Raw genomic sequence first — 16,370 nt, 5'->3', positions numbered from 1 at the left:
CAAATTCGCTTTTTGCAGATGTTCGAAGCTCCGTGTTTGTATCAATATATGGTTTCAACCATCTTGAGTGCCTGAACCTTAAGACTTTTCCAACTTTGGTCACTTGCACACCATGTTTCATCAGGAACTGGAGGTTTTTGTAATATATTACATAATCCTGTTTCGGCTCCAGAGTCATCATGAGCTTCTTCTGTTTAGAGCCAGGTGAGCACTTAACCTCGGGTATTGGGGGCAGATCAGAAAATTTATTGTGTAAATCATCAGGAATGGCCAGATCAACCTCTAAGAAGAGGCCATAGTCACTGTCATCAAAATCCTGAAGATCCTCAATATTGAAATCTTCAACCCATTCAAGCCCTGCATATGGCAATTTATCCATCATAGCGTGACCATAGAGGTTGTTTGCATCTACATACAGTATATAATTTGATGGCCGTGCTGGATCATAATCAGGCATATGCTTGTTATTTGCTCTGGCATATCTCTGGGAACATTGCACCATCCCACCTCTTATACATTTCTCCATAAACAGATACATATCTTGATCGTGGATCAGATCCAATTGCTTTTTGGTGTTGAAAAACATTGCAGACCATGCTAGACCCGGGGCACTGTAAAAATACACTGGGTCCAGTCCATAATTTTGCATGGAAGATTTTCTGAATGCCTGCAATATATCAGCTAAGAGGGTGACATCAAGTTTTAAATATGCCATGTGATAATCACCAAATGTCTTGCATTTTAAATCGTTCCACATCAACTGAGCATGGCGATAATCATCATCACTGATTCCAGATCCTCTGATTCTGCTGTAAAACTCTTCTTGTGGTGGCAGGGAACACTCATCGAATTTAGAAAAATCTGTGACATAGTCATATGGATATACACCCTTCCGCCTAATTAATTTCAGGTCCTGATTTGGAAACAATGCACGTGTGATTTTTAATTTATCATCAGATAATTGAGAGGCCAGTGTAGCCAGGCTAGCAGATAAAAATCTGTAGGAATCAAGAAATCTTATGTGAATAGGAACACCATCAACTTTAATTATCTTGCTAATAGATATATATTTCTCGTCATTTTCAGCTAAAATATTTAAATTCTGCTTCTCAAACCCCTCGTACCTGATCAGATGATGGAAATCATAATTGGATGCTCCATGGCAAAATATGGGGATAAATCTTGGTCTCTTGATCTGAATATTACAGCTATTACACAGGGCCATTAAGAATTTACCATCTGTATGAGAATGGTGATGTACCTTGATATTTGTATCTGAAAATTCACAATCACATACCGGGCATTTTTCTGCATTGTTGAAATCCTCAATCTGTTCCTCTGTTAAAGGCAACATAGGCTTTGATTTTAATAAGATGTTAGATGCTATGTCACGGCACTCATTTTCTATTCTATGTGCAAATATTTTGATGGCATTTGGTCCCTTGTATGAATATTCTTTAATAACAACACCATCCTGTACAACCACATAACAAAAGCTGGAAGGTTCATGTTGCTGGTATGGTGTACTTGAAGATTCTTCGGGATCTGGGCTACAGAATGCAAGAGATTTGAGATTTGATTCGGAATCCCAGACAATATATGCTGGGTGTTCCAACAAGGCTTCATACTTTTTGAATTTGCAATTTTCACTTGGATTGGGCATCACCATATGAACAGGTTTATGGTTGCCACAGTATTTCAGATGCTCAATTAACTTGTTTTTAGCAATTTCTGCACTCTCTTCCCGAACCCCATTTACCATTTTTTGACCATAAAATACAGTTAAGCATCTTCTGCACAACTTGAATATTTTTTTATATTTGTCTAGTTGTGTTCTGACTAAAGCTTCAAGATTATGTATCAGAGTGTAATGATATGTACCATCCTTTTCAATTAAGAGCAGATCAATCGGAATTGTAGATTCATCATCAATTGTACTGATTCTGAGAGGTGCTATCGGGCAATTGCCAGTGGAACAAGTAAATACATTAATAGATAATTGTTTGCCATCGATGTGCCTGGCCCTTTTTTCAAATTTGTCAATATTCTGAACAGACATTGGATATTCTAAACCCTCCATTGCTTCATCAAAAATATGTTCATGCTGTTTGTAATAGCTTATTCTCTCAGGATGCCTTGAAACTGGAAACAAAGCAGCTAATATACACCACAGAAAACATTTCTGGTCGGTATTTTCTATATTAACCACGGCTCTTCTGTTTTTAATATTGGCAGGTAATGGCAGATATGTAGAACCTTTTAATGGGCTGAATTCAGAAATATTAACATATAACTTGTGTGATGAACCGCATAGGCTCCATCCTGATTCTTTTGCCGCAAATTCAGAGTGTTTGATCTTCAATTGATCTATCAATCTGCTTATTATTGTGTCTGAATTTGCGTTTGAATATACCGGTACAGTTTCTGTTACGTGGGGGTGTGTAAATTTTGTGTCATTTGGCTTCTTATATTGTACAAACAATTTGAGGAACAGCTTATAAGAGCCATTTTGTGCATTGAGAATTGCCTGCAGATTAGGATTTATACTGTTCAAGAAATTCTCAATGCCGCATCTTGGCTCCGATACAAACCGATAATCCCTAAGTTGGGTATTAAAACTGCTACGGATGGGTGCATAGCGTGGCTGCTTTGTTGCTCTGGCATTAAGAGGTGCTTCGTGCTTTCTTTTCAGACCAGATGTAGATGGTTGAGGGGGCAATGCTGATGACTGTGCAGAGCAAGTATCTTTATGTTTATACGTGAAGTATTCCATGTTATATTTTCTATTGCATTTGGGGCAAATTATTGTGGGAGTTTTGTATTTGTCTGGATTACAAATTTTTTGATGCTTGGCCCAATTAGAGCTGGATATATTCTTATTGCACTGATTGCAATATTTTTGATTCGGCATTTTTGCTGTTGTTTATTATATACAATTTCCTGGGTTTCAATTCAAAACTTTATACTGAATAAAAATATCAGTTGAGTTCAGCACTGTGCTTTGTATGTATGTGTGTATGTGTGTAGGTGTGTATACACTTAATATTTTGGCTTTGGTATTTATATACAATTTCCTGGGATTCAAATCTAATCTCTATGCTGGATCAATTGGGGTTCAGCACTGTACTTTGTATGTGTATGTATATATGACCTTACTTGAGTTATTCCGCCAATCCAGCAATGGTGAAGAATCTGCACTGTGCCCTGGCTTTTATAGTTTTACAGAGCCAATAGAAACACTGTGGGGGTGCATTCAGAAACATGAGCTATTCTCTAACATTTTTGCCGAAGTACTTTCTTCTGAATGCACATCCCGTTTTTCTGCTGAGCGTACATGCAATCCAGACCGCAGCGCCTCCCCAGCGAGGCGAGCGGAATTGTCTGGAACTAATCAATTTTGTAAAGGATCGCTGCTCCAAATATTGATCGACACGCCGGTGCTGGGCTCGAAATGAACTGCTCGCAGTGTTGTTGCTTCAAGTGCCGCTCCGCGGGAATCTAAGAAACTCCCCCGAATATTGATCCGTGTAGAGGAGCTGCGCCATGGCCAATTCCTCTACACGGAAAATGTAAAATATCCCAGTTTCAATTCAATCCATTTATCTGAATCGAAGAAACCAACAATTCACATATCCCCATATCATTGTATGCTTGTCCTATTGGTACCTCTTTTGCTGTTGAGCAATTTTCTTGAAGAGGCAATTTTATTGAACAAACCTAATAGAACAAGATACAGCGGTATGAGAAATATGTGAATTAAAGATATTTTAGTAATATACGACGTCTAAGAAAGGCATATTCGGCTCCAAAGTACTTTGTTTATTGCTTATTACCATTCCCTATTACTGGCAAAAGAAGTTAAAAATATTGACATAATGAAAAAAATTGACTTGTTCCCAAGTGTTCACCGAGTTCAGGCATTTGTACATAGATGGCTCTGTTGTTGGCAAAAAAAGTTAAAAATATTGACATATTAAAATAATTGACTTGTTCCCAAGTGTTCACCGAGTTCAGACATTTGCACATAGATGGCCCCTGTTGTTGTTGCTTATTTTTTTGGAATATCTCTAAAACAGGCAAATTTTGTTTACTGTTTTCTACAATTGGCAATACTGATATGTATTAGACACCATTTGTAGTGTCATTCTCATAGGTGAAAAATCATATGTTTATGATGTAAGAAATGAGAGAGTCACGGAGCAATTCTAGAAGAATTACATTGTTTTAATATTAGATAAACAAATTGAAGCTGGTATCCAATTGAACTTAAACCAGAAATAAATATGTGTGTATGTGTGTGTGGGTGTGTGTGTGTGTATGTGTGTGTGGGTGGCCTAGTTTTAAGTGTGGCCACAAGAGGGGCATATTTTTAACAAATTTATGGACAACAATCTCACAGAAGTGCCTTCTGTAAGTGTAGCCTCATCAATCTGAGGGGGGTTCGTACTTTCTCATGGAATCCATGAGGGCATTTTTACAAAAATCTTGGATTAGGCAAGAGTTCCACACTTGAGCAAAAAACTCATATGGCCATGTTGAGCAAGTTTTAAGTATGGCCAAAGCTGCTGGAGGAGGGTTCGTACTTTCTCGGGTTTATCCCCCCGTAAATCATACTACTAGTATGTCGTTTTTGACCTTATCTGGAACATCCTTTCTGAAAATTTGAAAATTCTTAAAAAATTCGTCGAAAATCTTGATGTCTCCAATCTCTTGTTTTGTACGTTTTTTCCACGTGTCTTGAAATCCAATGTATCCCTGCAAAGTTTGGTGAAGATCTGAGTATGTAGTTTTTGACCTTATATGGAACCTCCTATCTGAAAATTTGAAAATTCTTAAAAAACTCGTCCAAAATCTTGATGTCTCCAATCTCTTGTTTTGTACGTTTTTTCCACGTGTCTCGACCTCCAATGGATCCCTGCAAAGTTTGGTGAAGATCTGAGTATGTCGTTTTTGACCTTATCTGGAACCTCCCATCTGAAAATTTGAAAATTCTTAAAAAATTCGTCGAAAATCTTGATGTCTCCGATCTCTTGTTTTGTACGTTTTTTCCACGTGTCTTGACATGCAAAGTATTCCTGCAAAGTTTGGTGAAGATCTGAGTATGTAGTTTTTGACTTCATCTGGAACCTCCCATCTGAAAATTTGAAAATTCCTAAAAAATCCGTGCAAAATCTTGATGACCCCAATCTCTTGTTTTGTACGTTTTTTCCACGTGTCTTGACATCCAATGTATTCCTGCAATGTTTGGTGAAGATCTGAGTATGTAGTTTTTGACCTTATCTGGAACCTCCTATCTGAAAATTTGAAAATTCTTAAAAAATTCGACCAAAATCTTGATGTTCCGAATCCTATGTTTTGTATGTTTTTTCCACGTGTCTTGACATCCAATGTATCCATGCAAAGTTTGGTGAAGATCTGAGTATGTAGTTTTTGACCTTATATTGAACCTCCCATCTGAAAATTTGAAAATTCTTAAAAAATTCGTCCAAAATCTTGATGACCCCAATCTCTTGTTTTGTACGTTTTTTCCACGTGTCTTGACATCCAAAGTATCCCTGCAAAGTTTGGTGAAGATCTGAGTAGGTAGTTTTTGACCTTATATGGAACCTCCTTTCTGAAAATTTGAGAATTCTTAAAAAATTCGTCCAAAATCTTGATGTCTCCAATCTCTTGTTTTGTACGTTTTTTCCACGTGTCTTGACATCCAATGTATCCATGCAAAGTTTGGTGAAGATCTGAGTATGTCGTTTTTGACCTTATCTGGAACCTCCCATCTGAAAATTTGAAAATTCTTAAAAAATTCGTCGAAAATCTTGATGTCTCCAATCTTTTGTTTTGTACGTTTTTTCCACGTGTCTTGACATGCAAAGTATCCCTGCAACGTTTGGTGAAGATCTGAGTATGTAGTTTTTGACCTTATCTGGAACCTCCTATCTGAAAATTTGAAAATTCTTAAAAAATTCGTCGAAAATCTTGATGTCTCCAATCTCTTGTTTTGTACGTTTTTTCCACGTGTCTTGATATCCAATGTATCCCTGCAAAGTTTGGTGAAGATCTGAGTATGTCGTTTTTGACCTTATCTGGAACATCCTTTCTGAAAATTTGAAAATTGTTAAAAAATTCGTCCAAAATCTTGATGTCTCCAATCTCTTTTTTGTACGTTTTTTCCACGTGTCTTGACATCCAATGTATCCCTGCAAAGTTTGGTGAAGATCTGAGTATGTAGTTTTTGACCTTATCTGGAACCTCCCATCTGAAAATTTGAAAATTCTTAAAAAATTCGACCAAAATCTTGATGTCTCCAATCTCTTGTTTTGTACGTTTTTTCCACGTGTCTTGATATCCAATGTATCCCTGCAAAGTTTGGTGAAGATCTGAGTATGTCGTTTTTGACCTTATCTGGAACATCCTTTCTGAAAATTTGAAAATTGTTAAAAAATTCGTCCAAAATCTTGATGTCTCCAATCTCTTGTTTTGTACGTTTTTTCCACGTGTCTTGACATGCAAAGTATCCCTGCAACGTTTGGTGAAGATCTGAGTATGTAGTTTTTGACCTTATCTGGAACCTCCTATCTGAAAATTTGAAAATTCTTCAAAAATTCGTCGAAAATCTTGATGTCTCCAATCTCTTGTTTTGTACGTTTTTTCCACGTGTCTTGACATCCAATGTATCCCTGCAATGTTTGGTGGAGATCTGAGTATGTAGTTTTTGACCTTATCTGGGACCTCCTATCAGAAAATTTGAAAATTCTTCAAAAATTCGTCCAAAATCTTGATGTCTCCAATCTCTTGTTTTGTACGTTTTTTCCACGTGTCTCGACCTCCAATGTATCCCTGCAAAGTTTGGTGAAGATCTGAGTATGTCGTTTTTGACCTTATCTGGAACATCCTTTCTGAAAATTTGAAAATTCTTAAAAAATTCGTCGAAAATCTTGATGTCTCCAATCTCTTGTTTTGTACGTTTTTTCCACGTGTCTTGACATCCAATGTATCCCTGCAAAGTTTGGTGAAGATCTGAGTATGTAGTTTTTGACCTTATATGGAACCTCCTTTCTGAAAATTTGAAAATTCTCAAAAAATTCGTCCATAATCTTGATGTCTCCAATCTCTTGTTTTGTACGTTTTTTCCACGTGTCTTGACATCCAATGTATCCCTGCAAAGTTTGGTGAAGATCTGAGTATGTAGTTTTTGACTTTATCTGGAACCTCCCATCTGAAAATTTGAAAATTCTTAAAAAATTCGACCAAAATCTTGATGTCTCCAATCTTTTGTTTTGTACGTTTTTTCCACGTGTCTTGACACATAATGTATCCATGCAAAGTTTGGTGAAGATCTGAGTATGTAGTTTTTGACCTTATATGGAACCTCCTATCTGAAAATTTGAAAATTCTTAAAAAATTCGTCCAAAATCTTGATGTCTCCAATCTCTTGTTTTGTACGTTTTTTCCACGTGTCTTGACATCCAATGTATCCCTGCAAAGTTTGGTGAAGATCTGAGTATGTAGTTTTTGACCTTATCTGGAACCTCCCATCTGAAAATTTGAAAATTCCTAAAAAATCCGTGCAAAATCTTGATGACCCCAATCTCTTGTTTTGTACGTTTTTTCCACGTGTCTTGACATCCAATGTATTCCTGCAATGTTTGGTGAAGATCTGAGTATGTAGTTTTTGACCTTATATGGAACCTCCTATCTGAAAATTTGAAAATTCTTAAAAAATTCGACCAAAATCTTGATGTTCCGAATCCTATGTTTTGTATGTTTTTTCCACGTGTCTTGACATCCAATGTATCCATGCAAAGTTTGGTGAAGATCTGAGTATGTAGTTTTTGACCTTATATTGAACCTCCCATCTGAAAATTTGAAAATTCTTAAAAAATTCGTCCAAAATCTTGATGACCCCAATCTCTTGTTTTGTACGTTTTTTCCACGTGTCTTGACATCCAAAGTATCCCTGCAAAGTTTGGTGAAGATCTGAGTATGTAGTTTTTGACCTTATATTGAACCTCCCATCTGAAAATTTGAAAATTCTTAAAAAATTCGTCCAAAATCTTGATGTCTCCAATCTCTTGTTTTGTACGTTTTTTCCACGTGTCTTGACATCCAATGTATCCATGCAAAGTTTGGTGAAGATCTGAGTATGTCGTTTTTGACCTTATCTGGAACCTCCCATCTGAAAATTTGAAAATTCTTAAAAAATTCGTCGAAAATCTTGATGTCTCCAATCTCTTGTTTTGTACGTTTTTTCCACGTGTCTTGACATGCAAAGTATCCCTGCAACGTTTGGTGAAGATCTGAGTATGTAGTTTTTGACCTTATCTGGAACCTCCTATCTGAAAATTTGAAAATTCTTCAAAAATTCGTCGAAAATCTTGATGTCTCCAATCTCTTGTTTTGTACGTTTTTTCCACGTGTCTTGACATCCAATGTATTCCTGCAATGTTTGGTGGAGATCTGAGTATGTAGTTTTAGACGTTATCTGGAACCTCCTATCTGAAAATTTGAAAATTCTTCAAAAATTCGTCCAAAATCTTGATGTCTCCAATCTCTTGTTTTGTACGTTTTTTCCACGTGTCTCGACCTCCAATGGATCCCTGCAAAGTTTGGTGAAGATCTGAGTATGTCGTTTTTGACCTTATCTGGAACATCCTTTCTGAAAATTTGAAAATTCTTAAAAAATTCGTCGAAAATCTTGATGTCTCCAATCTCTTGTTTTGTACGTTTTTTCCACGTGTCTTGACATCCAATGTATCCCTGCAAAGTTTGGTGAAGATCTGAGTATGTAGTTTTTGACCTTATATGGAACCTCCTATCTGAAAATTTGAAAATTCTTAAAAAACTCGTCCAAAATCTTGATGTCTCCAATCTCTTGTTTTGTACGTTTTTTCCACGTGTCTCGACCTCCAATGGATCCCTGCAAAGTTTGGTGAAGATCTGAGTATGTCGTTTTTGACCTTATCTGGAACCTCCCATCTGAAAATTTGAAAATTCTTAAAAAATTCGTCGAAAATCTTGATGTCTCCGATCTCTTGTTTTGTACGTTTTTTCCACGTGTCTTGACATGCAAAGTATTCCTGCAAAGTTTGGTGAAGATCTGAGTATGTAGTTTTTGACCTCATCTGGAACCTCCCATCTGAAAATTTGAAAATTCCTAAAAAATCCGTGCAAAATCTTGATGACCCCAATCTCTTGTTTTGTACGTTTTTTCCACGTGTCTTGACATCCAATGTATTCCTGCAATGTTTGGTGAAGATCTGAGTATGTAGTTTTTGACCTTATCTGGAACCTCCTATCTGAAAATTTGAAAATTCTTAAAAAATTCGACCAAAATCTTGATGTTCCGAATCCTATGTTTTGTATGTTTTTTCCACGTGTCTTGACATCCAATGTATCCATGCAAAGTTTGGTGAAGATCTGAGTATGTAGTTTTTGACCTTATATTGAACCTCCCATCTGAAAATTTGAAAATTCTTAAAAAATTCGTCCAAAATCTTGATGACCCCAATCTCTTTTTTTGTACGTTTTTTCCACGTGTCTTGACATCCAAAGTATCCCTGCAAAGTTTGGTGAAGATCTGAGTATGTAGTTTTTGACCTTATATGGAACCTCCTTTCTGAAAATTTGAGAATTCTTAAAAAATTCGTCCAAAATCTTGATGTCTCCAATCTCTTGTTTTGTACGTTTTTTCCACGTGTCTTGACATCCAATGTATCCATGCAAAGTTTGGTGAAGATCTGAGTATGTCGTTTTTGACCTTATCTGGAACCTCCCATCTGAAAATTTGAAAATTCTTAAAAAATTCGTCGAAAATCTTGATGTCTCCAATCTTTTGTTTTGTACGTTTTTTCCACGTGTCTTGACATGCAAAGTATCCCTGCAACGTTTGGTGAAGATCTGAGTATGTAGTTTTTGACCTTATCTGGAACCTCCTATCTGAAAATTTGAAAATTCTTAAAAAATTCGTCGAAAATCTTGATGTCTCCAATCTCTTGTTTTGTACGTTTTTTCCACGTGTCTTGATATCCAATGTATCCCTGCAAAGTTTGGTGAAGATCTGAGTATGTCGTTTTTGACCTTATCTGGAACATCCTTTCTGAAAATTTGAAAATTGTTAAAAAATTCGTCCAAAATCTTGATGTCTCCAATCTCTTTTTTGTACGTTTTTTCCACGTGTCTTGACATCCAATGTATCCCTGCAAAGTTTGGTGAAGATCTGAGTATGTAGTTTATGACCTTATCTGGAACCTCCCATCTGAAAATTTGAAAATTCTTAAAAAATTCGACCAAAATCTTGATGTCTCCAATCTTTTGTTTTGTACGTTTTTTCCACGTGTCTTGACACATAATGTATCCATGCAAAGTTTGGTGAAGATCTGAGTATGTAGTTTTTGACCTTATATGGAACCTCCTATCTGAAAATTTGAAAATTCTTAAAAAATTCGTCCAAAATCTTGATGTCTCCAATCTCTTGTTTTGTACGTTTTTTCCACGTGTCTTGACATCCAATGTATCCCTGCAAAGTTTGGTGAAGATCTGAGTATGTAGTTTTTGACCTTATCTGGAACCTCCCATCTGAAAATTTGAAAATTCCTAAAAAATCCGTGCAAAATCTTGATGACCCCAATCTCTTGTTTTGTACGTTTTTTCCACGTGTCTTGACATCCAATGTATCCATGCAAAGTTTGGTGAAGATCTGAGTATGTCGTTTTTGACCTTATCTGGAACATCCTTTCTGAAAATTTGAAAATTGTTAAAAAATTCGTCCAAAATCTTGATGTCTCCAATCTCTTTTTTGTACGTTTTTTCCACGTGTCTTGACATCCAATGTATCCCTGCAAAGTTTGGTGAAGATCTGAGTATGTAGTTTTTGACCTTATCTGGAACCTCCCATCTGAAAATTTGAAAATTCTTCAAAAATTCGTCGAAAATCTTGATGTCTCCAATCTCTTGTTTTGTACGTTTTTTCCACGTGTCTTGACATCCAATGTATCCCTGCAATGTTTGGTGGAGATCTGAGTATGTAGTTTTTGACCTTATCTGGGACCTCCTATCAGAAAATTTGAAAATTCTTAAAAAATTCGTCCAAAATCTTGATGTCTCCAATCTCTTGTTTTGTACGTTTTTTCCACGTGTCTCGACCTCCAATGTATCCCTGCAAAGTTTGGTGAAGATCTGAGTATGTCGTTTTTGACCTTATCTGGAACATCCTTTCTGAAAATTTGAAAATTCTTAAAAAATTCGTCGAAAATCTTGATGTCTCCAATCTCTTGTTTTGTACGTTTTTTCCACGTGTCTTGACATCCAATGTATCCCTGCAAAGTTTGGTGAAGATCTGAGTATGTAGTTTTTGACCTTATATGGAACCTCCTTTCTGAAAATTTGAAAATTCTCAAAAAATTCGTCCATAATCTTGATGTCTCCAATCTCTTGTTTTGTACGTTTTTTCCACGTGTCTTGACATCCAATGTATCCCTGCAAAGTTTGGTGAAGATCTGAGTATGTAGTTTTTGACCTTATCTGGAACCTCCCATCTGAAAATTTGAAAATTCTTAAAAAATTCGACCAAAATCTTGATGTCTCCAATCTTTTGTTTTGTACGTTTTTTCCACGTGTCTTGACACATAATGTATCCATGCAAAGTTTGGTGAAGATCTGAGTATGTAGTTTTTGACCTTATATGGAACCTCCTATCTGAAAATTTGAAAATTCTTAAAAAACTCGTCCAAAATCTTGATGTCTCCAATCTCTTGTTTTGTACGTTTTTTCCACGTGTCTCGACCTCCAATGGATCCCTGCAAAGTTTGGTGAAGATCTGAGTATGTCGTTTTTGACCTTATCTGGAACCTCCCATCTGAAAATTTGAAAATTCTTAAAAAATTCGTCGAAAATCTTGATGTCTCCGATCTCTTGTTTTGTACGTTTTTTCCACGTGTCTTGACATGCAAAGTATTCCTGCAAAGTTTGGTGAAGATCTGAGTATGTAGTTTTTGACCTCATCTGGAACCTCCCATCTGAAAATTTGAAAATTCCTAAAAAATCCGTGCAAAATCTTGATGACCCCAATCTCTTGTTTTGTACGTTTTTTCCACGTGTCTTGACATCCAATGTATTCCTGCAATGTTTGGTGAAGATCTGAGTATGTAGTTTTTGACCTTATCTGGAACCTCCTATCTGAAAATTTGAAAATTCTTAAAAAATTCGACCAAAATCTTGATGTTCCGAATCCTATGTTTTGTATGTTTTTTCCACGTGTCTTGACATCCAATGTATCCATGCAAAGTTTGGTGAAGATCTGAGTATGTAGTTTTTGACCTTATATTGAACCTCCCATCTGAAAATTTGAAAATTCTTAAAAAATTCGTCCAAAATCTTGATGACCCCAATCTCTTGTTTTGTACGTTTTTTCCACGTGTCTTGACATCCAAAGTATCCCTGCAAAGTTTGGTGAAGATCTGAGTATGTAGTTTTTGACCTTATATGGAACCTCCTTTCTGAAAATTTGAGAATTCTTAAAAAATTCGTCCAAAATCTTGATGTCTCCAATCTCTTGTTTTGTACGTTTTTTCCACGTGTCTTGACATCCAATGTATCCATGCCAAGTTTGGTGAAGATCTGAGTATGTCGTTTTTGACCTTATCTGGAACCTCCCATCTGAAAATTTGAAAATTCTTAAAAAATTCGTCGAAAATCTTGATGTCTCCAATCTTTTGTTTTGTACGTTTTTTCCACGTGTCTTGACATGCAAAGTATCCCTGCAACGTTTGGTGAAGATCTGAGTATGTAGTTTTTGACCTTATCTGGAACCTCCTATCTGAAAATTTGAAAATTCTTAAAAAATTCGTCGAAAATCTTGATGTCTCCAATCTCTTGTTTTGTACGTTTTTTCCACGTGTCTTGATATCCAATGTATCCCTGCAAAGTTTGGTGAAGATCTGAGTATGTCGTTTTTGACCTTATCTGGAACATCCTTTCTGAAAATTTGAAAATTGTTAAAAAATTCGTCCAAAATCTTGATGTCTCCAATCTCTTTTTTGTACGTTTTTTCCACGTGTCTTGACATCCAATGTATCCCTGCAAAGTTTGGTGAAGATCTGAGTATGTAGTTTTTGACCTTATCTGGAACCTCCCATCTGAAAATTTGAAAATTCTTAAAAAATTCGACCAAAATCTTGATGTCTCCAATCTTTTGTTTTGTACGTTTTTTCCACGTGTCTTGACACATAATGTATCCATGCAAAGTTTGGTGAAGATCTGAGTATGTAGTTTTTGACCTTATATGGAACCTCCTATCTGAAAATTTGAAAATTCTTAAAAAATTCGTCCAAAATCTTGATGTCTCCAATCTCTTGTTTTGTACGTTTTTTCCACGTGTCTTGACATCCAATGTATCCCTGCAAAGTTTGGTGAAGATCTGAGTATGTAGTTTTTGACCTTATCTGGAACCTCCCATCTGAAAATTTGAAAATTCCTAAAAAATCCGTGCAAAATCTTGATGACCCCAATCTCTTGTTTTGTACGTTTTTTCCACGTGTCTTGACATCCAATGTATCCATGCAAAGTTTGGTGAAGATCTGAGTATGTCGTTTTTGACCTTATCTGGAACATCCTTTCTGAAAATTTGAAAATTGTTAAAAAATTCGTCCAAAATCTTGATGTCTCCAATCTCTTTTTTGTACGTTTTTTCCACGTGTCTTGACATCCAATGTATCCCTGCAAAGTTTGGTGAAGATCTGAGTATGTAGTTTTTGACCTTATCTGGAACCTCCCATCTGAAAATTTGAAAATTCTTCAAAAATTCGTCGAAAATCTTGATGTCTCCAATCTCTTGTTTTGTACGTTTTTTCCACGTGTCTTGACATCCAATGTATCCCTGCAATGTTTGGTGGAGATCTGAGTATGTAGTTTTTGACCTTATCTGGGACCTCCTATCAGAAAATTTGAAAATTCTTCAAAAATTCGTCCAAAATCTTGATGTCTCCAATCTCTTGTTTTGTACGTTTTTTCCACGTGTCTCGACCTCCAATGTATCCCTGCAAAGTTTGGTGAAGATCTGAGTATGTCGTTTTTGACCTTATCTGGAACATCCTTTCTGAAAATTTGAAAATTCTTAAAAAATTCGTCGAAAATCTTGATGTCTCCAATCTCTTGTTTTGTACGTTTTTTCCACGTGTCTTGACATCCAATGTATCCCTGCAAAGTTTGGTGAAGATCTGAGTATGTAGTTTTTGACCTTATATGGAACCTCCTTTCTGAAAATTTGAAAATTCTCAAAAAATTCGTCCATAATCTTGATGTCTCCAATCTCTTGTTTTGTACGTTTTTTCCACGTGTCTTGACATCCAATGTATCCCTGCAAAGTTTGGTGAAGATCTGAGTATGTAGTTTTTGACCTTATCTGGAACCTCCCATCTGAAAATTTGAAAATTCTTAAAAAATTCGACCAAAATCTTGATGTCTCCAATCTTTTGTTTTGTACGTTTTTTCCACGTGTCTTGACACATAATGTATCCATGCAAAGTTTGGTGAAGATCTGAGTATGTAGTTTTTGACCTTATATGGAACCTCCTATCTGAAAATTTGAAAATTCTTAAAAAATTCGTCCAAAATCTTGATGACCCCAATCTCTTGTTTTGTACGTTTTTTCCACGTGTCTTGACATCCAATGTATTCCTGCAATGTTTGGTGAAGATCTGAGTATGTAGTTTTTGACCTTATATGGAACCTCCTATCTGAAAATTTGAAAATTCTTAAAAAATTCGTCGAAAATCTTGATGTCTCCAATTTCTTGTTTTGTACGTTTTTTCCACGTGTCTTGACATGCAAAGTATCCCTGCAACGTTTGGTGAAGATCTGAGTATGTAGTTTTTGACCTTATCTGGAACCTCCTATCAGAAAATTTGAAAATTCTTAAAAAATTCGTCCAAAATCTTGATGACCCCAATCTCTTGTTTTGTACGTTTTTTCCACGTGTCTTGACATCCAATGTATCCCTGCAAAGTTTGGTGAAGATCTGAGTATGTAGTTTTTGACCTTATATGGAACCTCCTTTCTGAAAATTTGAGAATTCTTAAAAAATTCGTCCAAAATCTTGATGTCTCCAATCTCTTGTTTTGTACGTTTTTTCCACGTGTCTTGACATCCAATGTATCCATGCAAAGTTTGGTGAAGATCTGAGTATGTCGTTTTTGACCTTATCTGGAACCTCCCATCCGAAAATTTGAAAATTCTTAAAAAATTCGTCGAAAATCTTGATGTCTCCAATCTCTTGTTTTGTACGTTTTTTCCACGTGTCTTGACATGCAAAGTATCCCTGCAACGTTTGGTGAAGATCTGAGTATGTAGTTTTTGACCTTATCTGGAACCTCCTATCTGAAAATTTGAAAATTCTTCAAAAATTCGTCGAAAATCTTGATGTCTCCAATCTCTTGCTTTGTACGTTTTTTCCACGTGTCTTGACATCCAATGTATCCCTGCAATGTTTGGTGGAGATCTGAGTATGTAGTTTTTGACCTTATCTGGAACCTCCTATCTGAAAATTTGAAAATTCTTCAAAAATTCGTCCAAAATCTTGATGTCTCCAATCTCTTGTTTTGTACGTTTTTTCCACGTGTCTCGACCTCCAATGTATCCCTGCAAAGTTAGTGAAGATCTGAGTATGTCGTTTTTGACCTTATCTGGAACATCCTTTCTGAAAATTTGAAAATTCTTAAAAAATTCGTCGAAAATCTTGATGTCTCCAATCTCTTGTTTTGTACGTTTTTTCCACGTTTCTTGACATCCAATGTATCCCTGCAAAGTTTGGTGAAGATCTGAGTATGTAGTTTTTGACCTTATATGGAACCTCCTTTCTGAAAATTTGAAAATTCTCAAAAAATTCGTCCATAATCTTGATGTCTCCAATCTCTTGTTTTGTACGTTTTTTCCACGTGTCTTGACATCCAATGTATCCCTGCAAAGTTTGGTGAAGATCTGAGTATGTAGTTTTTGACCTTATATGGAACCTCCTATCTGAAAATTTGAAAATTCTTAAAAAATTCGTCCAAAATCTTGATGTCACCAATCCTATGTTTTGTATGTTTTTTCCACGTGTCTTGACATCCAATGTATCCATGCAAAGTTAGGTGAAGATCTGAGTATGTAGTTTTTGACCTTATATTGAACCTCCCATCTGAAAATTTGAAAATTCTTAAAAAATTCGTCCAAAATCTTGATGACCCCAATCTCTTGTTTTGTACGTTTTTTCCACGTGTCTTGACATCCAAAGTATCCCTGCAAAGTTTGGTGAAGATCTGAGTATGTAGTTTTTGACCTTATATGGAACCTCCTTTCTGAAAATTTGAGAATTCTTAAAAAATTCGTCCAAAATCTTG

Source organism: Lepisma saccharinum, chromosome 24 (genome assembly GCF_977018435.1).
Source record: "Lepisma saccharinum chromosome 24, izLepSacc3.1, whole genome shotgun sequence".
Lineage (NCBI taxonomy): Eukaryota > Metazoa > Arthropoda > Insecta > Zygentoma > Lepismatidae > Lepisma > Lepisma saccharinum.
Note: the sequence above shows the minus strand (reverse complement) of the source record.